A 25,805-nucleotide genomic window follows, 5' to 3' on the forward strand; every position below is an offset into this window, starting at 1 on the left:
ATGGTCTGGCTCCCTCCAAACTTTCCCTTTGCCCTATGTTTCTTTACCCATTGTGCCAAAAGGTTTGATGACAAAGCCCAGCAATACTTTTTCACTGGCCAGTCAATTGGCTATGCTTTCAGCTACTGTAAATTTGCAAAAATCCCTCTTCAATAGGTCCTGTTGAGTCTGGAGCCATTTTGACTGGTAGCAAATGGGAAAGACGTAGTATCAGAGAAAGAAGAGAATGAATGAGGGGGACAGCTCTAGGGGGTGCCAGGGGCCCCCGAGCAACACCCACTCCCTTATGATCCTCCCCTCTGCTTTTTTTAACTTAAAAAATGGCACAAATCACAATATAACAACCGTAACAAAAATGTTGCTTTAATCACTCCTAATCCCATCAGTCAGGCAAATCAACTGTTTTTAATTTTCACTTCCAGAGTTTGTCTGTAAGCAGACGTTTTTCTAAACAGATGTAATTGGAACAGGGTTTTGCATTCTATGTTCCCCCTTCTCTGCTAAGCCTGGCCTCACATTGCTACAATCTTCCTAGGTATCGTTTCTAATGGTGCACTTCATTGTGGCCTCTGGAATTCACTTACCACCCCCGTAAATAGCTATCACATCATTACTTATAAGAGCTAAAATTAGCTGGGAAACAAGTATCTGGGTTATTCTATAATTTCTCAGTGTTATTGAATTCTAGAAGTATCTGGTCTTAACATGCTCCTCTGGGAAGTCACGCCACTGTTCCAAGCCTGGAGCTGTTCTCCATGCCTCCTGTGTAAGTAAATACATTTTGTATTTTCAGAGGAGGCTCCAGCCCAACCCCTTTGTCTGTCAAGAGCACAACCAGAGGCTGTGACTTTTTTGAGTATGAATTTACCTTCTTCACCATTTCCTCCTCCATCATCAGCAGCAGCACCACCTTACTAACAGCTGCCATTTGTTGAGCTTTTACCCTGTGCCAGGCACTGTCTTTTTCATCATTATTTTGTTTAACCCCATCACTTACTACCGTCTATCCTGTCACGGATGAGCACAGTGAAGCTCAGGACGCTGAAGTGGCTTGTGTGAAGTTGAGTAGCTCTCAAGAGTGAGAGGCCTTGTCCAGCTCCCCAAACCCCACCCTGGGAGGCATCCCTCTAAGGTGACCGAACCTTTGCACCATCTAGCTCCTCACACAAGGGCCTTTCGTCCAGGGCAGACTTTGTTAAGGGCTCCCAAGGTGGGCTTCTGGGCCCAGGGAGCCTACTGTCTTAGTCCTTCTGGCTGCTGTAGCAGAATACCACAGACTTGGAGCTTCTAAACAACAGAAACTTATTTTTCACAGTTGCGGAGGCTGAGAGGTCCGTGATCACGGCACTGGCAGATTCAGGGTCTGGGGAGGGCCTACTTTGCTGTAAACCTCACATAGCAGGAAGGCAAGGGAACTGTCTGGGTCCCATTATAAGGGCACTAACTCCATGCTGAGAGCTCCACCCTTATGACCTCATCACCTCCCCACCTCCTAGAATTGCTTTGGGCATTAGGTTTTGACATATGAATCTTAGGGCCACAAACATTCAATCCATAGAGTGCACTTACTACAATGAACCTTTCTCTTGAGGGAAAAGCAGAACTTTTCCCACCCCACAGAAACCCTGGGCAGAATGGATAGCCTATTGAAGATCGGAGTCCAGCGGCCATGTTTCCTTTACAGAAATCGAGGCCCAGAGATGCCACGAGATGGGAAGTGCCTGGCCCAAAGTTGTGGGGTGGGTCATTGGCACAACACCCACCCCACAGGAGCTGGGTCTCCTGACCCTGTCCTCCTCACTGGAAGTGGTTTCAACACACTCCATCTAAACCTGAAGAAGAGGCCTTAGAATACTCTAGCATCTCTGTTCTTAGAGGGCGCTGATGCTGTCACATAGACCATGCAGGACAGGAACAGGAGAGAAGGCAGTCACTGAACCCAGCCTGCTGGCAAACAGCATCGACTCAGAGACTTCAGAAAAGCAACCCTGACTTGGCTTGTCAGACTCATTACAAAACTTCCTACCAAAGGGATTGCTGAAAAGATGGGGCTCTTTGCTCTTTTGAGTTTCCCGTCGGCAGCCAAACCCCTGAGAGGAACCTTTACTATGACCACAGCTTTTCCTGGGTAGAATTAAAGCTGCTACAGGAAGACACAGCTTCATTCACTGATTCTTTCACCAAGTCTTTATGGAGACTTTCTGTGCCAGGTAATGGAATAATGGGGGAATAAGACCAGCTTCCCGTCCTTATGGAACGTCCTATTTGGTGGGGATAACAAACTAGTACACAAGACACTTCCTGAAGATCAGTGCTTAGAGGGAGGAGGGAGACGTGATGGGGACAGTGGGGCAGGTGGGGCAGGAAACCGATTTGGAGGGAGTAGTCTGGGGTAGACGGCCCTTCTGGGGAAGAGGCACGTGTGCTTACACCCAACAGAAGCAGCTCAGAACTGGGGGCCAAGCACTCAGGCCTTAATGTGGGAAACAGAAAGAAGAGCAACACGACAGGATGAGATGCTATTTTAGGTTCAGTGTTAGTGCTGTTTCGGGCAAAGAGAGAGAGCCGCTGGGGTTCCTGGCCTGCCTCACCTTCTTCACTCACCCACCTGGGCTGTATTCCGCCTTGGTGTCTGTGCATCACTCCCATCGTCACATGTGTGCACGCTCCAGGGAGCAGTGTGTGGCCAGACGCTAGTGCCTGCAGACAGTAGCCCTTCGAGGTGCAGTGCTCCCTCCAGATTCTCCGTTCCCTCAACCTGATGGCTTGTGTACATTTCAGAGAGCTGCCTCCTCATTGGAGGCCGTTAACAGATCGAAACAGCTTTTCTTGGATTTTGTAGAGTAATAAGTCATGTTATGTTTACCTTTCGGAGAAGGCAATGGCACCCCACTCCAGTACTCTTGCCTGGAAAATCCCATGGATGGAGGAGCCTGGTGGGCTGCAGTCCATGGGGTCGCGAAGAGTCGGACACGACTGAGCGACTTCACTTTAACTTTTCACTTTCATGCATTGGAGAAGGAAATGGCAACCCACTCCAGTGTTCTTGCCTGGAGAATCCCAGGGATGGGGGAGCCTGGTGGGCTACCGTCTATGGGGTCGCACAGAGTCCGACACGACTGAAGTGACTTAGCATAGCATAGCATGTTTACCTCTTGGTTCCTAAGTGCTAGGGTTTGCAGAAAGACCACCTGTGGTTATTTAATTGCACAAAGCTGCCCTTATTAAGGACTTGTAGCTCAACAGCCATTAGTTCTGAGACAGCCCTGACCAGGCCCTGTCTATCCATTTGCTGGTTCCTGATGGGTGTGAACCGACTCCCAGATCTCAGTGCCTGTGGGCAGGGCCCATCCAGGTGTGCACTGCACTGAGGCTGTGCTGCTGAGGTCTGGGCCTGGCTCAGCACTGACTGAGGAAAGGCCCTGCCAGCCCGTCTCCTCCCATCCTGAGGATGCAGACAGGGCAGGGGGTTGATAGGGGATCCTTCCCCTTCCCATGGCCCTGACTCTGGCTGCCACTTCGACAGTGAGGCACTCCTGGGTATAGACAACACACTCGATCTGTGTCCCCTGCAGGATGCAAGGCCTTTAATGAAGACTGCAGTACACGGGCCCATGTCTGCTGATTTTCTGCCTCATCTACTTCTTATTCTAATTAAACCTTTTATTTCAGGATCATTGTAGATGTACATGCAATTGCGAGCAATAGTATAGAGAAATCCTGCGTACTGTTTATTCAGCTTCCTCCAATGGTAATGTCTTGCAAATAATGGTGTTAAACATCTTTTCATGTGTGTTTTGCCCATCTGCATATCCTTTTTGGTGAAATATCTTTCCCTGTCTTTTGTCCATTTTCTGATTGGATTGTTTGGGTTTTTTTACTGGTCCATTTTGTAATTTGTTTACCTGCAGGGATAATAGTCCTTTGTCAAATAGGCAGTTTGCAAATGTTTTCTCTCACTCTATAGCTTTCTTTTTCATTCTCTTAGCGAGGTGTTTTTCAGAGCAAGAGTTCTTAATTTTGATGAGGTCCCATTTATCAATTTATGGAACAATTTTTGTTGTTACATCTATGAAATCTTACTTGGCCTTGAAGACTTGTTTTGTTCTAAAAGTTTTATAGTTTTAAATTTATGTCTGTGATACACTTTGAGTTAATTTTCAAAATAAAATGTGAGACTTAGGTTGAAGTTCATTTTTGTAACCCACAGATGTCCAATTGTTCCATCACCATTTGTTGAAAAGGCTATCCCCTCTAATGATTTGCTTTTGCACTTTTGTCAGAAGTCAGCTGGGCATGTATGTGCTGTGCTTAGCCGCTCAGTCATGTCTGACTCTTTGCAACCCCACAGGCATATACATGTGGGCCTATTTCTGGGTTCTTTTCTGTTTCACTGATCTATGTGCATCTCCACCAATACCGCACTATCTTGGTTGCTGTAGTATTAATACATAGTAAATCTTAAAATCAGGTAGAGTGATTTTTCTCATTTTATTCTTTTTCAAAAATTATTTTAGCTATTCCAGTTCCTTTGTCTTTCCTTATAAATTTTTAAATAATCTTGCCTGTATCTTTAAATAATCTTGCTGGAGTTTTGATAGAAATTTTGAGTTGTCTTTTTATAAATAACTTTTGTGTAGCTAGCACATATTTTGTGTATTATTTTTAGTAGGACTAAAATTTTTAAATTAGCAAAAAAGAGATGATAACATATACAAGTACACCAAAACATACGCATTCTGCATAATTTATTTCATAACCAAGCTGTCTTTCAGTTATTATATTATGACTCTTTTTCCATAGCAATGAACACATTTCTGTTATAATTTTAAACTAATTCATAGTATTTACCTGTGTGGATATAATATCCTTTATCTGACCAATCTCCCATTGTTCAGGTCAAATATTTGGTCAAATTTTTAGAGACTTTTTAAATTTTATTTTTCATAGAACTTATTTTGTTATAAACAACACTGTGATAAGTACCCTAAAGCCATATCTCTGAAAATATCTTCCAATTATTTTCTTAGGAAAAACTTTTTGAGTAAATAGCTGTTATCTTCTAGACTCTTATGTTTTCCTGAACTTAGATAGAGATCCAGTTCCCAGAACTGAAGATGTTTGTTTATTTGCTTGAAAGAGGGTTGAGCATCAACCATTTTTACCTCTGGCTTGCCTTCCATCCCTGTTTATCCTCTTGGAATGCCTCCCCCCTCTCCATCTCAGGCTTGGATTGGAGGGGGGAACAGATGAGAGATCCAAGTTCTCCACAACTCTCTGCTCTTAATATCTTCTCTGAGGCTCTTGCTGTAGTTCAGAGCTCTGTGTCCTATTTCTAACCCCAGATGTAAACCAGATGGGAAACGGATCCTGTGCCTTTCTCTTAGATTTCCCCCACACCCCTGCATTTGCCCAGTGAGTCTCTAAAGGTGGTTCTGCCTTTCTGGAAAAAGGTGCACAGGGACTCATGGGCCCCCCTTCCACCTCCATTGTCACTTATAAGCCTCTTCCCCCAGCCCAGAGTAGCCTGTGACTGTTTTCAGAAAATTCTTTATGGGCTTCAAAGAGTAATAGGATAGTTTTCTGGGATGCTTGCTAAAATTCTTAAATATATTTAAGGGATTTACATTTTCAAAGAGAGAATGTTTTCTGTTTGATGTTGAGAAGTTTCTTTTTTTTTTTCTTTCCTGTGAATTTAAATAATTTGGTTGACTTTCTAGTGGAAAGACCACAGAGTTCTTACATTCTGGATGTGGCATTTGTTAGACTCTTTAATGATTGACTGTGGGGAGTGTGTGTGTGTGTAAATGATTTTGAAATATGTTTTCAAACCAGTGGCCATCTGTAAGTTGTCAGCTTAAAAGAAAAAAGATGTCTTGCATGAATAGAAGTTTCATTTCTTTGAAAGAAATAGTCACACACACAAAAATCAGAAATAATAGTTTAAAATGATCTTTAATGATGACCCAAAATGTGCCTTCCATAAGAAATGGAATCAGTCTTCCCCCTTGTGGATAACAAGTAAAGTACCTATTTTCCCCACTGAAAGTTACATGAAAGAGTTCTGAGGGAACTGTAGCGCGTACGATTTTTCTTCCTTCTCATTTAAAAGTAATAGTCAGTACATTTTACGTAAAATTTGTGTTGAAGTAATAGAATATCTCCATAATATCTGATTGGCTTTATGACTGGTATTTTAAAATACACACACTAAGTACAAAGGTTAATGTCAGATTATATGTATAATTTACACAATATTCCTTCCTATCTATCTGTTGGAGAAGGCGATGGCACCCCACTCCAGTACTCTTGCCTGGAAAATCCCATGGACAGAGGAGCCTGGTAGGCTGCAGTCCATGGGGTCACTAAGAGTCGGATGCAACTGAGTGACTTCACTTTCACTTTTCACTTTCATGCATTGGAGGAGGAAATGGCAACCCACTCCAGGGTTCTTGCCCAGAGAATCCCAGGGACGGGGGAGCCTGGTGGGCTGCCGCCTATGGGGTGGCACAGATCTATCTGTCACTTTAGAGATTCCTGACCCATGTCCTCAGAGCCCTGGCAGCCCTGTGGGAGAGGTCACTCTTCATGTCCCCATCTAGGTCTTGTGAGCTGAGAGGTTTGGGGTACTCTGAGAATGTGGACAAGGAGCCTGGGGACCCATGGGAGAGGTAACGGTAATAATTACTGTCACCTGGTAGGGAGGTTACTGTGTTCCAGGCACTCTTCTTATCATTTATGACTGTTCTCTACATTAATTCTTGTCACAAGCTTAGGCTGCTATTATCCCCACTTCACAGCTGAGGACTCTGAGACTCAGAGAGGGCTAGTGGCAAAGTCCCTGCAGAGGACAGGGGAGCACAGGAGCGGCTCTAGGAATCTGGGGAGGCAGAAGGAGGCCATTCTATCTGTGCACAGTCCAAGAAAGGGGGACAGAAGAGGGATGAGGACCTGTTATGAACCCAATTGTATCCCCCTAAATTCACATGTTACAGCCTAACATCTAGTACCTTCAAATGTAATTTGGAGATAAGTTCTTTTTTTTAATTTAAATTTATTTATTTTTAATTGGAAGATAATTGCTTTACAATATTGTGTTGGTTTCTGCCATATATCAACATGAATCCGTCATAGAGTCTTTAAAGAGACAGTGAAGGCAGAACGAGGCCATTAGGAGGGGCCCTAATCCATGATGTCCTTATGTGTATGCGTGCTCAGTCATGTCTGACTCTTTGTGACCCCGTGGACTGTAGCCCACCAGGCTCCTCTGTCCATGGAATTCTCCAGGCAAGAATACTGGAGTGGGTAGCTATTTCCTTTTCCAGGACATCTTCCTGACCCAGGGGTCAAACCTGCATCTCCTGAATTGGCAGATTCTTTACCACTGGAAGCCCGTAGAGGCACATGACAGTCCTTATAAGAAGAGGAGACTAGGACATGGACAAGCACATGGATGACACAGAGAGAAGGCACCCATCTATAAGGGAAGGAGCAAGGCCTCAAAAGAGATCAGCCCTGCCTGGACCTTGACCTCAGACTTCTGGCCTCCAGGACTGTGAGAAAATAAATTTGAGTGTTTACATCACCCAGTCTGTGGGATTGTATTATGGCAGCCCTAGCAGATTAATACAGCCTCTGGGGTCACCTAGGAGGTTTCTCGGAGGAAGGCTGCTGGCTTGCTTGGGTGGGAGTAGAGCTGCCATGAGACAGCGACACAGAGGGCAGTGTGCCAGGTCTGTTAGGGGCGTCGCAAGATCAGTTTCCCAGGGGGCACTTGGTTAGTGGAGAGAGGAGCTAGATGGTGAAGGGCCTAGAATGCCAAGTCAAAGAATTTGGATTTGGTTTCCTAAGCAAGAGGGAGCCATCCAAGGTATTTCAGCAAAAATAGTGATAGGATAAAATCAGAATTTTAGCAAGAGAGGTCTGGGAGCCGGTTGGGTTGGCAGGGGAGTATCTGAAGGTTGGGACCAGCTGAAAGAGGGTGCAGTTGTCTGGGTGAGAATTTTAAGGGTCTAAGTGAGCACGACTGGGAAACAGGTCAGAAGTAGATCCCCAGAAGGAACAGTTCATGGGTGACATGGCAGCCACACAGTAGGGCTCCACATGGCACTGTCTGAGGCAAGAGGTGTAGGGGGAGGCCAGGGTCGGAGGAAGAGGAGGGCTGGGGTAAGAGCGATGGCACCCCTAGTGGTGCCTGTCCATTACTGTGACTGGTGTGTATAAAAGTTTATCTTTGATTTGACACTGAGCCATGTTAGGGTCTTGAGATTGGCCAGGTGAGAGTGTTTATACCAAGGAACCATCAGAGCTCGGTCGTGTTGTTTGCTTTTGAGAGCTGGTTTACTAGAACACCACTGAGCAAAAGGGATTTTAGGGGGATAATCAAACTGTTCTCTACTTTTTATTGACATATAGGTGATTTACAATGTTGTGCTAGTTTCAGGAGTACAACACAGTGTTTCAGTTATACATATACACATATACATATTTTTTAAAAATTCTTTTTCCTTATAGGTTATTACATAATATTGAGTATTTTGTAATGTTGCCTGTGCTATACTGTAGGTCCTTGTTGGTTACCTATTTTATATATAGTAAAGTGTATATGTTAATCCCAAACTCCTAATTTATCCTTCTCTACCCTCCTTTCCCCTTTGGTAAGCATAAGTTGGTTTTTCTATGTCTGTGGGTCTATTTCTGTCTTCTAAATAAGTTCATCTGTGTCTTTCTCTTTTTTAGATCCCACTTATTAGCAATATTATGTATTTGTCTTTGCCTGGTTTACTTCACTTGTATGATATCTCTAGGTTCATCTTTGTTGCTGCAAATGGCATTATTTCCTTCTTTTTCATGGCTGAGTAATATTCTATTGTATTTATGTACATCTTCTTTATCTATTCATCTGTTGATGGACATTTAGGTTGCTTCCATGTCTTGGCTATTATAAATAGTGCTGCAATGAACATTGGGGTGCATGTATCTTTTTGAATTGTAGTTTTCTCTGTACATATATGTCCAGGAGTGGGATTGCTGGATCATGTGATAACTCTATTTTTAGTGTTTTAAGGAACCTCTATACTGTTCTTCCTAGTGGTGATACCAATTTGCATTCCCATAAACAACATAGGAGGTTGAATGGTTCTATAGTTTGATTAAGGTCAGATTACATGTTGGTTTGTGTTTGTCAAAATTTGTAGATCTGTACACTCAATAGGGTACATTTTATTAACTAAAAGAGAGAGAGAGATAACCTAAAATATTTATAAATTAACATAAATTTATATGAAAATGCAAAGGACATACAATATGTTGATTTTTATATTCTAAAACTGTAAAATATTTTTTTCAAGACTAAAGCTGACAGACCCCCATAGCTTATTTCAAGGCATATAATACATTCATAGCAGTGGTTCACAGCTGAAGACTATTTCCCCCTCCCCAGGGACACTTGGCAATGTCTGTGGACATTTTTGGTTGTCACAACTCAGGAGGGATGGGCACTACAGGTATCTAGAGAGTCGTGAAGTCATGAAGTCGCTCAGTCATGTCTGACTCTTAGCGACCCCATGGACTGCAGCCTACCAGGCTCCTCCATCCATGGGATTTTCTAGGCAAGAGTACTGGAGTGGGTTGCCATTTCCTTCTCCAGGGGAATCTTCCCAACCCAGGGATCGAACCCGGGTCTCCCGCAGTGCGGGTGGACGCTTTACTGTCTGAGCCACCAGGGAATCTAGAGAGTAGATGCTGTTAAACATCCTACGGTGCGCAGAAGAACCCCCACAACAAAGAATCATCTGGCTCAAAATGTCAGTAGTGCCAGGATCTAGAAACTCTGATCACAGTAGTCGAGGCAGTGTGGTAAGTATGGATCAACAAAACAGAGCAGAGAGTCCAGGAAGTATGGACCTACTCATCTATGATTCATGTCTCACAAAGATGCTAAAGTATTTCAATGAGGGAAAGGAAAGTCTTTCCAACCAGTAGTGTTGGCATAATGAATATCCAAATGGAAAAATAAATCTTGATTCCTATCTCAAATCATATCCATTAACTCAAAAGGATCACAGACCTAATATAAAAGCTAAGGCTATAGAGCTTCCAGAAGATAACACAGAAATATATATTCACAGACTTGGGGTGGGCAGAGATTTCTAAGGATACCAAAAGCACAAATGAAAAAAAAAAATGTATTTCATCAAATTTTAAAATTTCTGTCCCCTAGAAAGATGTTGTTAAGAAAATGAAAAGGTGAGGCACAGCTTGGTAGAAAATATTCACAATTCCTATTTCTGACAAAAGACTTGCATCCAGCACGTATAAAAGCTCTTACAACATAACAGTAAGACAACCTTACAAAAATATATATATTTCAAAAAGGAGGTTCCTGTGCGTGCATAATAGCATGAGCTTACTATAGTTCATTCCTCCCATTGACTGTAATTCAAGATTCTGAACAAGATACAAAAACCAACTACCTAAGAACTCTAAACAGTAGAAACAGATTGTGAGGAGAGTCCAAACTTGGACAAGTGATCCACGCAGGGATGGTTTTACCAGGCTCTTTTCTTTTCTCGATGTGTCTGTCTCTCTGCTTTGCATAGAGGGCCAGCTACAGTAGTATAGTAGCAAAAGCCTCAGTGGCAGGAGGTGGACCCTGGAAGGACAGAGAACATGGAGGAAATCCAGGAGGAGAGAGGGCCAGAAAAGAGGTCCTTTAAAAAAAAAAATAATAATTTTAATTAGAATATCGCTGCTTTACAATGTTGTGTTAGTTTCTTGCTGTACAGCAAAGTGAATCAGTCATACGTATACACGTAGCCCCTCTTTTCTGGATTTCCTTCCCATTTAGGGCACCAGAGAGCACTGAGTAGAGTGCCCTGTGCTCTACAGCAGGTCCTCATTGGTTTTCTGTTTTATATATAGTAGTGTATTTAGTGTTAAGTCTTGACCTAACCCCTGAGCTACACATGAGTGGGACAGACCCAAATCAGCACAGCCAAGCTTTGGGGCCAAACTCAGGTTTAAACCAGGTACATGAAAGCTTTTTTAAATGAGTTTTATGCTTTCAGGGACCCATCTTTTTAGCCTGTTCACTAAATAATGTAAGCACAGGATAGACCCAAACCACCACTGCAACACAACAAAGGCTTAGAAAACTGAACTCAGATTTGAACCACTGCATACAGAAGGTAAGACAGAACTTGCAGCTTGAACCTGAATTGATTGCCTTCTAAAACAAAAGCATCAGCTGTCTCCAGAGGATTCTATACAGGACCCAAATCTACAACATAATATTCATAACGTCCAGGACATTTCAAAATTACCTAGCATATAAAGAACCAGAAAAATGTGGCCAGTTCTCAAGGGAAAACAGATGCTAGTTCCAAGGTAACCCAGGTGGCAGTAGTGGTAAAGAAACCGCCCGCCACTGCAGGAGACATAAGAGACGTGGCTTCAATCCCTGGGTCAGGAAGATCCCCTCAGAAAGGCATGCCAACTCCAGTATTCTTGCCTGAAGAATCCCATGGACAGAGGAGCCTGGCGGGCTTCAGTCGATAGGGTCGCAGAATTGGACATGACTGAAGCAACTTACGAACCAAGGTAATCCATGTGTTGGAATTATCAAAGACTTCAAAAGATGTGATAACTGTGTTCCAGCAGGTTAAAAAAATATTGGAAATGATTAAAAGGATAGAAGTTCTCAACAGAGAAATAAAACTATAAAAAAGAACCAGATGGAAATGTTAGAACAGAAAAATTCAAAATCTGAAATTAAAAAGTTCACTGGATGATTTCAGTAGCAGATTGGTGATGGCCAGAGGAAAAACCTGTAAACTTGGAGAAATCAATAGAAATTAAGCAATCTGAGGAACAGAGAAAAAATAAAATTAGAAAAAATGAACAGAGCTCCAGGGATCTGTGGGAAAATGTATTTTTAAAAAATAACATGTGTGTTATTGGAGTCCCAGAAGGAGAGGAGAAGCAAGCTGGGAAGAAAATATTTAACAAATATTTGGCCTAAAGCTTCCCAAATTTGGTGAAGGAAAGAAACTGACATATTCAAGAGGCTCTACCAATTCCCAAAAGGATAAACTATGAAAAATAATCTATTGTGACAGAGAGCAAGTCAGTTGCCTGGGGATGGACCTGAGGGAGGGACAGAACAGAAGTGCAGGAGGAAATTTGGGGGGATGATAAAAGTATTTGTTAACCTGATTGTGGTGATGGTTTCTCAAGTGTGGATATAAGTGAAAACTTGTCAAATTGTACACTTCACTTTGAATAGATGCAGTTTACATTAATTTTTTTTTATTGCCATGCTGAACTTGTGGGATCTTAGTTTCCTGACCAGGGATCAAATCCGGGTCCCTGGCACTGAAAGCCCATGTCCTAACCACTGGGCTGCCAGGGAAGTCCCAACCAGGACTTTAACAATAACAATAGAGTTGTTAGAGTTGGCAGAAGATTTGGAGAGATGAAGATAACACAAATTGACAACATGCCCGTGTTTGTTGTTCAGTCTCCAGGTCGGGTCCGACTCTGCAACCCTATGGACTGCAGCACACCAGACCTCCCTGTCCCTCACCATCACCTGGAGTTTGCCCAAGTTCATGTCCATTGAAACAGTGATGCCATCCAACCATTTCATCCTCTCTCGCCCTCTTCTCCTGCCTTCAATCTTTCCCAGGATTAGGAAAAGACCATGCACGTGAAAAGATGCTAAATATCATTAGTAATTTATGCAAATTAAAGCCATAAGGATATACCACTACATACCCACTAGAATGGCAAAATTTTTAAGTGATGGTGAGAACGTGGGATGGGCTTCCCTGGTGGCTCAGGCTTTAAAGAATCTGCCTGCAATTCAGGAGCCTTGGGTTTGATCTCTGGGTTGGGAGGATACCCTTTGAGAAGGGAGCAGCAACCCACTCCAGTACTCTTGCCTGGAGAATTCCATGGACAGAGGAGCCTGGCAGGCTACTGTTATAGTCCATGGGTTCGCAGAGTCGAACACGACTGAGCGACTAACACACACACAACACACAGGAATGTGAAGCAAATAGAACCTTCATACATTGCTGTTGGGAATGGAAAGATGGTATAACCACTTTGGAAACAGTTTGGCAGTTTCTTATTTAAATATGCACTTGCTATGTGACCAAGTTGGGTTTTTTTTTTCATTCATTTGGTTTTATTTATTTATTTTTGGCTGTCTGGGTCTTCACTGCCGTGCAGGCTTTTTTCTAGGAGCAAGCAGGGGCTACTCTTTAGTTGTGGTGCGCAGGCTTCTTTTGTTGCGGAGCACAGGCCCTAGGGCACAAGGGCTCAGGTAGTTATGGTTCCTGGGGTCCAGAGCACAGGCTCAATAGTTGTGTCACTATTGAGCTTAGTTGCTTTGCAGCATGTGGAATCTTCCCAGACCAGGGATTGAACCTGTGCTTCCTGCATTAGCAGGCAGATTCTTTAGCACTGAGCCACCAGGGAAGCCTGTGATCAAGCTATTTGAATTCAAAATATTTACCTGAGAGAATTGAAGACTATGCCCATGTTAAGTCCTGTATATAACTATTCAGAGCAGCTTTTTATTTATAATGGAAACAATGGAAATGCCTCTACACAGATGAATGGATAAACACATTGCCATACCATACAATGTTATACTGCTCACCGATAAACAGGAGCAAACTGTGCCACAGTACGAATGAGTCTTAAAATGTGGAACTAAAAGTCACATGTTAAAGAATACATATTATGTGGTTCCATTTATTCTAGAATGTATCTTTACCATCAAAAAGCAAATCAGTGGTTGCTTGGAGTTGGGAAGCAGAGAGAGGATTACCTGAAAAGAGGTATTTCTGTATATTAATTTTGGGGTTGTCACATGGGTGTATAGATTTGTTACGGTTGTTCAGTCATGTCTGACTCTGCAACCCCATGGACTGCAGCCCGCCAGGCTTCCCTGTCCTTCACCATCTCCTGGAGCTTGCTCACACTCATGCCCACTGAGTTGGTGATGCCATCCCACCATCTCATCCTCTGTCTCTCCCTTCTCCTCCTGTCCTCAATCTTTCCCAGCATCAGGGTCTTTTCCAATGAGTTGGCTTTTTGCGTCAGTGGCCAAAGTATTGGAGCTTCAGCTTCAGCCTCAGTCCTTCCAATGAGCATTCAGGGTTGATTTTCTTTAGGATTGACGGGTTTGATCTCCTTGCTGTCCAAGGGATTCTCAAGAGTCTTCTCCAGCATCACAATTTGAAAGCATCAACTCTTTAGCATTCAGCCTTCTTTACGGTCCAACTCTCACATCCATACATGACTACTGGAAAAACTATAACTCTGACTATGTGGGCCTTTGTCAGCAAAGTAATGTCTCTGCTTTTTAATATGCTGTTTAGGTTTGTCATAACCTTTTTTCCAAAGGGACTTCCATGGTGGCTCAGACCAAAAGAGCAAGCGTCTTTTAATTTCATGGCTGCAGTCACCATCTGCAGTGATTTTGGAGCCCCTCCAAATAAAATCTGTCACTGTTTCCATTGTTCCCCACCTATCTGCCGTGAAGTGATGGGACAAGCTGCCATGATCTTAGATTTTTGGTGGACCATGTACTTTACAGTGTATATAAATTAGACCTTGATTTTTTTAAAGATGATTATATAACATGAATTAAAATTATTATCAAACTAAAGAGATCAAAATAATATGGCATTGGTACCAAGCAAGTCAAAAGAGAGGGACAAAACAATAATTTCAAGAAACTAAATTGAGTTTGAAACAGTTAAGAACTTAGAATGTGGGTTATGCTTTGGTATTTTAAATCAGGTTGAGAGAGAAATGATGTATCCATAAATGATGTTGAGTCAACTGACTAACCATTCAACGTATAAAAATTAGACCTTATCTGTTACCACTTACAAAAAATAAATTCCATATGGATTCAGGAATTGAGTCTATTAAAAGATAAAAGCTGACAGAGAGATGGGGGAGCCCTGCCTAGGCCTAGGGGTCCACTGAGTCACACTTTGCTTGGAATCTCCCATTGGGTAAACCTGTGGTCCTGGAGACACCCAGGCCTTGTGCCCCTCACCTCCACTCCATGGTGGGCTGGGGATCTCCTGTCTTGAGCCCTTAGGCTAAAGACTAACTCTGAAGTCTGCTTCTCCAGGCTGTCCTAGTACTGAGGCTCAAGTCTACAATCTGTACAGTAGCCTAATAGTGATGCACTTTGCAGCTTGAAAGTCTGTAGAGAGGACTGTGTGGGAATCATTCAGTGGGGTAAGAAACTAGGCAAGTGATGACAAATGCCTGTCTCTTTTCTCTGAGCAGGAGCACCAGGCCTGGGAGAGAAGCTGAGGCTGCTGGCTCCGTGGGAGAAGGTAGACGTTTGGCACAATCAGTCCTTGCACAGCCATCTCACTTCGTGCTCACTAGTGACCAGGGAAGAACAATATAAGAGGAGCCACAGAGATGGAGACCAGAGATTCAGGCCTTGGCTGCATTCCCAAGGAGCCTGAGGCATCCAGGTAAGGAGAGGTCCAGATGGTCCCAGGCAGCAGAATAGATACTTTAGACCCCTCCTCACCTTTTGCTGGAGGCCCTGGGGGACTCTGTGAGTCTCCGGGCACAAGTCTCCCAGTGAGTTCACTGGACCCGTCATGGAGAACTGATCTGATTTCCGGAAGATGCCTGCCTGCCCTTTGTCCCCCTGAGCCTCTGGGAAGGCTCTGGATTCAGCTGAATTAAGAGGCAGGTGATGATCACAGGTGTTGGGTGCTTGGGCAGGAGTCTCCATGGTAACAGAGCCATCTGGCTTTCTTGCCTGGCACCAGGCCTTGTGACTTCATGACGGAATCTTCTCTGCCAGGCACAGAGGTTTCCCAGGGGGAAGAGGAGGCCAGGAGGAAGGGACCTTCTGAGGAGGCTTTGTCTTTTCACCCAGAGTTTGAAGATGAAGCTTGATCTTATCATGACTCAGGGCTGCTGCTGACTCTCCAACGGCCGCTGGAGGTAGCATCCGGGGGGAGATAGTGTAAACAGCATTGTGCACTGGCCACCTTTGGCTGAGCCCCTTGGAGAGTTAGTGGAGGCAGCTCTGACCTCCTTTAGTCCAGGCTGGCTGGTGGAGTGGAGCCAGGACCCAGGTGGGAAAGGCTGAGGTCTGGGAGAGCTGTTGGCCCACCACTGGGAGGTCCACACTGGGCCAGCACCACCACATGGCAGGAAGGGTAAGGCCTAGGTGAGCCCAGCCCACAGAGGGGCCCGTGGTCATGGCGATGGGCCTCTCCCCACAAGCTGCTCGCCAGAAGAGCCCTGCCAGTCTTCTGTGTCAGAGCCCTTCATGCACACAACCAGCCATCCAACCAACCCGTGTGAGGTAGTGTCCTAGGCCGCTGAAATAAGTCAGTGCACGCCGGGTGGTTCACACAGTACACACTGATTCTCTCACAGTTCTGGAGGTCAGGGGCCAAAGTCAAGGTGTGGGCGGGGTCCTTCTTCAGGGCTTAGAAAGAGAGTCTGTTCCTTGCCCCTCTCCTAGCTTCTGCTGGTTGCTGGCGATCCTTGGCATTTCTTGGCTTTTGTCAGCATTGCTTTGATCTCTGCCTCCATTGTCACGTGGCATTCTCCCTGTGTCTGTGTCCAAGTGTTCTTCATCTTATAAGGACACCAGTCATTGGATTTGGAGTCCACTCTAATCTAGGATGACCTCATCTTGACTCGGTTCCATTTGCAAAGGGCCCGTTTCTAAGTAAGGACTCATTCACAGCTACCAGGGGTTAGGACCCTCCTATCTTACAGGGGACGTGGTTCAACTCTCGATGCCATGTAAGTCACGGTGAAAAGGCTTCAGAGCAGGGCAGGCTCAGGCTCAAACCCCGGCACCACTGCTAGTCGGTCCTGTTTTCTTGACCCAGCAAAGCTGGAAAGGCGAGTCTGTCCTCATGTGCTTCTAAAGACTCCCAGAGAGAGAGGACTCTCTGGGAGTGCCCATGGGGTGTCTGGGGAGTGGCAGAAACTCAGCAAAAGTGGCTTGAGTGGGGCATGTGTGACTCAGAGGAGGGCCTGGTCCCCTGTCTCCAGGAGCTCATGGTCAGCAGGGTAGCAGGCACTGACCAAGGGTTAAGACTTGGGATGGGGACCTTGTGCTCAAGCTGTACACAGGAGTTGGGGCAAGCATGGACCACATGGCCTGTGGCAGAAGGTGGCACTCCAGGCCCAGAGGCCCCATCAAGGATCAAGAAGGCCAGGGTCAGAACACAGTAGGTCCCTCCTGTGTGACCCAGAAGCCATGTGCGCAACCCACAGACCCCACTATATACCCATGGTCCTGACAAACAAAGGTGGAACATGGGCTGGCCTTTCACTGACAGGTGCTCTGGGTACCTCTGTCCCCTCAGGGCCTGGACAGCAATTCCTCATTCTCCACCCCACCCTGCCCTAAGACATGGCTTCTCCCTCCTGGTGACATTGAGTCTGGAAAGGACTTTTTCCTGGCCAAGCCCAGTTCAGCATTCTTTCTTTTTCCCTCTTTCTTTCACTTCAACCTTCCTTTTATTCTTTCATTATTTGGTATCTGCTGTGTGTCAGGGCTGTTGTAGACTCCAAGGATATAGAAGACAGATGGGCCTTGCCTGCTGCTGCTTCTGCCTAGGTGGAATTTATAAACAGTGAGATGAAAGGCATTAATCAAGTAATCATGCAGATAAATGTTTCACATCAGAGGAATGGGTGCTCTGAAATGAGACGTTCCAGGGTGGTGGGAGTCAATGGTAGAGTGACACAACCAAGCCAGGAGTTAGGGAAGAGACCCTAAGCCAGGAGCTGGAGAAGTTGTCAACTAGGAGAAAGGAGAGGGGAGAGAGTCCAGGCAGAAGCGTTAGCACATGCAAAGGCCCTGTGGCAAGAGGATAGTTGGCAAGTAAGAAGGACCTAGAGAAGGTCTGCATGGCTGGAGTGGACAGAGTGTAGGGCATGCGCACGTGTGCTAAGTCTCTTCAGTCAAGTCCAGCTCTTTGCGACCCCATGGACCATAGCCCACCAGGCTCCTCTGTCCATGGAGCTTCTCCAGGCAAGAATACTGGAGTGGGTTGCCATGCCCTCCTTCAGGGGATCTTCCCAACCCAGGGATCAACCCCACCTGTGTCTCCTGTGGCTCCTCCATTGCAGGCAGATTTTTTTTTACCACTGAGCCACTGGGAAGTCCGTAGGGCATTCTAGATGCACTGAAAGTCAGCAAGTTAGACCCATCACTTGTTGGAAAAGTATCAGTTGAGTGAGAAAAGACTGCTCACACATGGAGCAGGCAGACCTCTGATCAAAAAAACTGTTTCAGTGTAGAAGTGAAGGGCGAGGTGATCCAGAGTCAGCTGGGGGAGGTGGGGGTTGGAAATGCTCCTCTTTGCTGAGAGGCTAAGAGCAGGTTTGGGCACAGGCTCTGGAGCAGGACCTACTTGTTATGACTGTAGGAAGGACAGAAGGCTGACTGGTGTCTCCAGGAGGGAGAAGGAGGCACTGTGAGACTGCGGGTCCAGCAGGCTGGGTGCCCTGGGGCTTGTGGGTAACCTGACCCTGGCTGGGAGCCACCCTGGGTTTAACCAAGCAGAGCCGCATTTGGAAAACCCCTCTAGCCTCCAGCGTTGGCAAGAGCAGGGGAGGGAAAGCTGGAGGGGCTGAGGGAGTTGGGTGCCATGACAGATGGAACACCCTTCTCTTCCCAGATGTCCCAGGAGAGCTGCAAGGCTGAGCCCAGAGTCTTGTCCTCTCCAAGGCTCCTGGAGGAAGACAGCCCAGAGCCCCCATCCCAGCAACTGCAGGCCACCAGTTCAGGGGGCAGCGAGTCCCTCGGCAACCTTGACCTCTCCCATGGGCCCCTGGTGGCCCTGGAGTACCTGCCCTTCTTCCGCACCTACGGGCAGCTCCTGGCTGAGGAGGAGTTGGCCCCACGGCCTGAGGTCTTCAGGGACCAAGGAGGAGACCAGAGTGTCAGAGAGGAGGACTCAGAGCTGCCCAGCGGCTTCTTCCCCTACTATCGCTCCAAGGAGGAGAGTTTTCCCAGCCTGGCCCTCCCTGGCAGGTCACGTGCAGGCTCCCGGGGCCCTCCTACCAGGAGAGAGGCGCAGGCCTGCCGCTGCTGCACAAGGACAATCAGCGGCGACGGCTCTGTGAGTCAGGGAGACACAGAGGGTGTGCGGGGCAGCACTGGGCACCCTGGGCCCTTCAAGTCAGGGAGACTACAGAGGGTGTGCAGGGCAGCACTGGGCACCCTGGGCCCAGGGAGACACAGAGGGTGTGTGAGGCAGCACTGGGCGCCCTGGGGCCCTTCAGACCTCTCCCAGGGCCCTGACCCCAGCAGGCTTGGCCAGGCCCCCCAGGGCCAGCTGGAGCAGTGTGTCATTGGTTAAGAGCACAGAATCTGGAGACAGACTGCCTCACTCAATCCTAGCTCGGCCACTTACTCGGAAAGTAGCCTGGGAAATGTGTTTTAAGCTTCATGATTCTCAGTTTCCTTATAAAGACAGATAATAGTGGTAGCTACTATTTGTTTAGTTCTTAGGCTCCCAGACAAATGATTCATGTGTGCCATTTCATTTTTCCTAATAAGACTCCTATGGGGTAGGTGTTATTATTCCCATTTTATGGAATGAGACTTGGAGAAGTTAAGCAACTTGGCCAGAGATGCTGCTATCAAGAGCAGTCCTGGGATTTGACCTAAAGCCCATGCCCCACAGAATCCCTAATAGCCACTTCCAGCACCATGAAGCTGGCACCGATCTCTGTGCCTGCAAGATGGAGGTGGTGGGATGAGTGGGTTCTAATCCCATTTGGGAGCCCTGGGCGGGGGGTGGAGGGGGTGACCTGCACCACTGAGAGCTTCCCTTCTGTAGATCAGGCACGCCTCTCCCTTCTGCTCCTAGTGCTACTGTGGAGTGGAGGCCCAGGCCAGCCCTGGGTGTCAGGCAGAACCTGGAAGTCTGGCTGACCTTCTTGTCTCCCCCTGGCCCAGGCTGGCCCAGCAGACCTCACCGCTGGGCGCTCTCACTCAGCCGCCTGCTGCCCTATCCTGCTAGTCTCAGCCGGGCATTCCCATGACAGTGGCCTGGACACCCCTCTCTCCAGCAACACTGCCTTCGGGCCTCAGTTCCTCCTTCATGCTTCAGGATTTGTGCCTTACTACAGAAGCCCCGAGGAGGGGCTGCACATAAGCCCTGGGCCCCCTGCCTCTCCACTGTGGGGCCAGGAGTCCACAGGAAAGCTGCCCAGGCCCAGGGCAGCCACACTGTGAGGGAGCAGGAGCTGGTGGTGGCAGGAACCACCAGCAGACAGCCCCCAGCACCTGATGATCAGCACGCAAGAGGGGAAGTGACTGGGGGCAAGGCTCCAGGGCTCAGCTTGTCGTGGGACTGGAGCTGGCCTGGGACCGCAGCCCCCAGGCCTTCATTTTCCCCTCTGGAGGGAGGCACCCAAGCCCAGGCTCTCCTGTTGGTCTCGAAAGAAGACCCTGCACCCTACTAGTGGGTGGCTTGACCCTGGGGTCTGAGTCAGCAGAGGAGAGCTCAGCCTGCATCCCATGTTCAGCCACACACCCAGGAAGTGACCCTGGCTGCTCCCACTCCTCTCTCCTAGCTGGAAAACTTGCCCAGTGGAGGGCAGCTGTCCCAGGAGTGCCTCCACAAAGGGGAGGGAGCAGGGTTTGCCCGAACACTTGAGAGGTGCAGAGATCAGAGACTGGTTTGTAAATAAATCATTCCACTCCCAGGGTTGGACTTGGTGCACTAACTTGATGCTTTGGAATAATACTTGTGGCTTCCATTTATGGAGCAGGTACTATATGCTAGGCACCTCACAGAGATCATCTCCATAATCCTGAGGTGCAAACACTGGTGTCATCTGCATTCTACAGCTGAAGAAACAAGCTCAGGGAGGTCAAGTAATGTGCCTGAGCTCACACAGCTCATAGAGAGCAGAGCTGCGATTCACACCCAGGTCCATCTGACCTGGGACCCTGAGCACTTGAGCACTTGCCCTCATGCTCCTCCTCAGGGAGTCTTGACACAGCTGGGGAGAGTCAGCTGCTGCCAGACAGGCTGCCCTGGACCTGCCCCCACCTCCCTCCTCCTCACTGCCCCTCTGCCTTTCCTTCTCCAGCTCCCTGCTCTTTGGAGCAACGTATGTCTGCCGAGCCCCTGCCTACCTGGACCACGTGGACATGTTGTCTGGTGCCCCGACTCCAGGTTCACCCCGTGTACCGCAGCAGAGGGCCCTGAGGCTGAAGCAGGTGGGTGCGGACCGTGTGCTGCACCCGGGGCTGTGCACGTGGACGCTGGCCCCTGTTGAAACCGTCCTCTAGTGCCCGGTCACGCCCGCCATGCCCCATGTTCACAGCCACTCTGTCACGCAGTGCTGGCTCCCTGTCCCCTTCTCCTGACCCACACACCCCGGTGGCTGATTTCTGTTCCTGACTAGGGGGATGCCTGCACCTGCTCCCCACTCTTCCTGAGGATGGGGAAGTTGAGGAGGACGGGAAAGAAAGCAGTCACTCATACTTCAGGTACATGCAAGAATTTCTTCTTAAAAAAGGTTTTGTTTGTGTTGTTTTCTACGATTTCCCTTTGGGCTGGGAGACTTGGGTTTGGGAGTGTGATGGATGAAATCTAGTGGCCTTGCTGGAAGACTCCTTGGCTTGGCCTGAGGGGATTGGCCTGACCCCCTGTGTGTTCCTCAGAGCCCGGTCTGGGTGAGTCTGTGCTGGCTGGGCATCCTTGAGCCCTCACTGCCCTCAAACAGTTAGGAGGTGTGTCTGGGTGTGTGTTTGAAACCAGGGCCACCCCCTCCTGTGCTTTCTGAGCTGGGCCCCAGGGATGACTCCCTGGTCCTGCGTGTGGGGCTCCTAGAGTGCAGGTCAGGCTGGGAGCCCTGCCGCCAAGCACCATCATCTCCAGAGCAAGCAGGCGGGACCTCACTTGCTCATGGGGCTGAAGAGACCCTGGAGCTTTTCAAGACTGGGAGCTCTCTTGAGGGAGCGGTTTGAAGGAAGGATCTGGGGCAGAGAAGTCCTGGGTGGGAGGGTGGGAGGGCTTATCTTCAAGAGCAGGTTGCTTCTCACCCATCCAGCTAGCACCAGCCGGGAGCTGCTCTGGGTCGACACAGACATGAACACACGTGAGAACACAGAGGCTGGAACAAGGTTGAGAAGTAACTTTCGTTGAGTGTTTATTGTGCGCCAACCACAGTGCCGAGCACTGTACGTCACGCAACATATTGATTTTGAGTTCAGTGCCACTTCAACTAGGTACTGTTAGCAGCTCCATTTTACAGAGAAGGAGGTCCAGGCACAGGGGGATTAAATGGCCAACCAAAGAATACAGAGATGGAAAGCTACAGTCCACAGGGTCGCAAATAATTGGACACGACTGGCGTCTGAGCACGCACAGAGCACAGACACTTAATACAAGCACAATAGTTATGAGCATGGACTCCAGAGCTGGGTAGTGTTTTGATCCTGGCTCTAATGCTTTCCAGCTCTACATTCTTTGGCTGGCCATTTAATCCTCCTGTACCTGGACAGCCTCCTCTGTCAAATGGGGCTGCTAACAGTACCTAACTGAAGTTCTACCGAACTCAAAATCAGCATCTATTTCCATGTAATATATTGGGCTTCCCTGGTGGCTCAGATGGTAAAGAATCCACTTGCAATGCGGGAGACCTGGGTTCAATCTCTGGGTTGGGAAGATCTGCTGAAGGAGGGCATGGCAACCCATTCCAGTAATCTTGCCTGGGGAATCCCCATGGAGAGAGGAGCCTGGCAGGCTATGGTCCATGGGGTTGCAAAGACTCGGACATGACTGACCGACTAAGCACAGCACATGTAACATATTATCTCAAAGCTTAGTTATGTTTATGTTATGTTTGTTAGCCGCTCAGTGGGCTTCCCTGGTGGATCAGATGGTAAAGAATCTGCCTGCAACGCTGGAGACCCAGGTTTGATCCCTGGGTTGGGAAGATCTCCTGGAGAAGGAAATGGCTACCCACTCCAGTATTCTTGCCTGGAGAATTCCATGACAGAGGAGCCCGGCTGGCTACAGTCCACGGGGTAGCAAAGAGACACCACTGAGCGACTAACACTTTCAGTAGCTTAACATAACAATAAACATGAATTTTCTCCCAGCATCAAGGTTCTGGAGTCTGGGAGCAGCTTGGCTGGGTGGTTGTGGCTTGGGATCTCTCATGAAGCTGCAGGTAAGATGTTAACCAGGGCTGCAGCCGCTTGAAGGCTTGACTGTGGACTGGAGGATCTGCTTCCTGCCTCACGTGGTTGGCAAATCTGTGCTGGTTTTTGGCAGGAGGCCTCCGCTTCTCACCCGTGGGCCTTTCCACAAGGCTACCTGAGCAGCCTCACAACATGCTGACTGGCTTCCCCAGAATGATGGATCCCAGAGACAGAAACTGGGATGCCTAATACAGCTGAGCCTTCAAAGTCATATAGTGTCACCTCTGCCATACTCTGTTGGCCACACAGGTGAGCTCTAATTCAGTGTGCTGAAAGAGACCTCACAAGGGTGTGAGTGGTCAGAAGACCATCATCTTGGAGACCGGCTACCATAAGATATAGTGCCAAATTCTGGTGGTTCATGGGGAGAAAGGGCTCATTCACCGGATCAGTCTCTGTAGTTAGGGTAGGAGAGTCAGAGGGAAGTAGTCTTAACTCTACACTTGGGAGGAATGTGCTAGATAATGATTGTATCCCCAGTCCCCAGATTATACTTAGTTTCTGGTAGGTTCAGTTCAGTTCAGCCGCTCAGTCATGTCCGACTCTTTGCAACCCCGTGGACTGCAGCACGCCAGGCCTCCCTGTCCATTACCGACTCCTAGAGCCTGCTCAAACTCATGTCCATCGAGTCAGTGATGCCATCCAACCATCTCATCATCTGTTGTCCCCTTCTCCTCCTGCCTTCAGTCTTTCCCAGCATCAGGGTTTCTGGTAAATACTCAGAGGTTAATTGTTGGATAAAGCATCAATAAGGCAGAAAAGGGGCCCAGTGTGATTTTATGTGTCTAAAGCTAGGGGAGGAGTGGTCATTATGAGGCACCTGGGTGGCAGGCAGGAGGGAGAAGGTGGAGACCCCCTTAGGGCAGTGTTCCTGCAGTGGAGAGAGGGCTGGAGCTTGCCTGCTTTGCCAGGAGACCTGGCTTCAGCAGAACCATGTAACCATGGGGCAGTGGGCAACTTCCCTTCTGCCCACTCCCCTGCAAATGAACTTGAACCTCATTTAAGGCTGGTTCTCTTCAGCCTTCTCCCTTGGCAAATCAGTTGTCGCTTGGGAAGTCTCTATTTTGGAGAAAATCGAATCCATATGGTTTTGAGATTTTATTCTTTGAAGTCTTTTTCTTTGTAGTCGCATCAAAAATGAGATGTCCTGGGAGTCCTTTACATCTCCCCTCTCTTAAAAACAGGAAGTTGCTCTTTGCCATGTTCATGCTCACCCTGGAGCAGAGAGCCATGGGTTTGGGTGGGTTCAGAGCTGAGTTTGTTACCCAGACTCTTTCTTCAAGGTGTGGGGTCTTAAGTCTGGTCTCAAATTTCTTTTTTTACTTTTAAATATTTATTTATCTACTTAGCTGTGCCAGGTCATAGTTGCGACACACAGGATCTTTGATCTTGGTTGCGGCATGCAGGACCTTTAGTTGCAGCGTGTGGGATCTAGTTCCCTGACGAGGGATCAAACCTGGACCCCCTGAATTGGGAGAGTGGAGTCTTAGCCCCTGGACCACCAGGCAAGTCCTCATCAGGCCCCTGAGAGGTTCACTCTGGCACCCTCAGACTCCTCCTGAGCCTCCGTGTCAGCACCTCTTTCAGTGCCCAAGTGTATACTGGCTCTGACTGCCAGCCTAGCGCCAGGGAAAGTAGGCCAGGAACCCCTCCCCCTTGCCACAGGTAAGCCTTTCTTTTCCTCGAGAGCCCCAAATGCTGTGCAGCAGCGCCCTCTGCTGGCGTGTATTAAGAAGACATCCACCTCTGGCATCTTCGTGATCCAGAATTTCAGACTTCTGCTTTGCTACAAAAGGCAGAGGGGAAATTGAGGCCTGGACCCGCCCAAGGTGCTCCCAGTGAACAGCAGCACCAGAAGCAGAGCCCAGGCAGCCCAGCATCCTGGCAGCTGCTTGGCCCTCCTCACTTCACGGCCAATCACCTCTATTTTTTGACTTGGAGCATCAAATTGAATGGACCCTAGACCCAAATACAGTCAGAACATGGCTCTGAATAGACTTTCTCAGAGAACTGTAAGTAAAGTAAGGAATCCTGCCCCAAATGAAGAACTTCAGTAGCACCTTGAAAATCAGAATCAGACTCAGGGATGGGAGCCCAGAATTCCCATTATCCGAGGCTGGCACAGAGTGATGCAGGAGGTACAAGCACCCAAAGAAGAAAGACAGCCATGCCCATGGCTATGGGGAGTTATTAAAGGTCCCTCAACAGAGGGGAGCAGGGCCATCTGAGCAGAGGTGCTGAGTAGAGGAAAGACAGGTGGGAGACAAGGTTGTGGGGGTTGTGAGCTGAGAGATGACGGATGTAGCTGGGAGAGGGCCAGATGAGGGCCCTGAGGGTCCCCAAATGGAAAGAGGAGCAGGGGATGAACTCTGAGGATAGAGAGAGAGCAGGGTCTTTGCCTCGGGGGATCAGGCAGGAGAAGCAGCTGGCCCAGGTATAGTAGGTGGGTGCAGGCAGGGGACCTGGGCTTGGCCTAGAGTGTTGAGGATGTAGAGACCCGAGGCTGGAGAGACTCAGGGTGCAACCAGGAGGCTCCCATCCTGGG

This window comes from Bubalus kerabau, chromosome 1 (genome assembly GCF_029407905.1).
Source record: "Bubalus kerabau isolate K-KA32 ecotype Philippines breed swamp buffalo chromosome 1, PCC_UOA_SB_1v2, whole genome shotgun sequence".
In the NCBI taxonomy this organism is placed as follows: domain Eukaryota; kingdom Metazoa; phylum Chordata; class Mammalia; order Artiodactyla; family Bovidae; genus Bubalus; species Bubalus kerabau.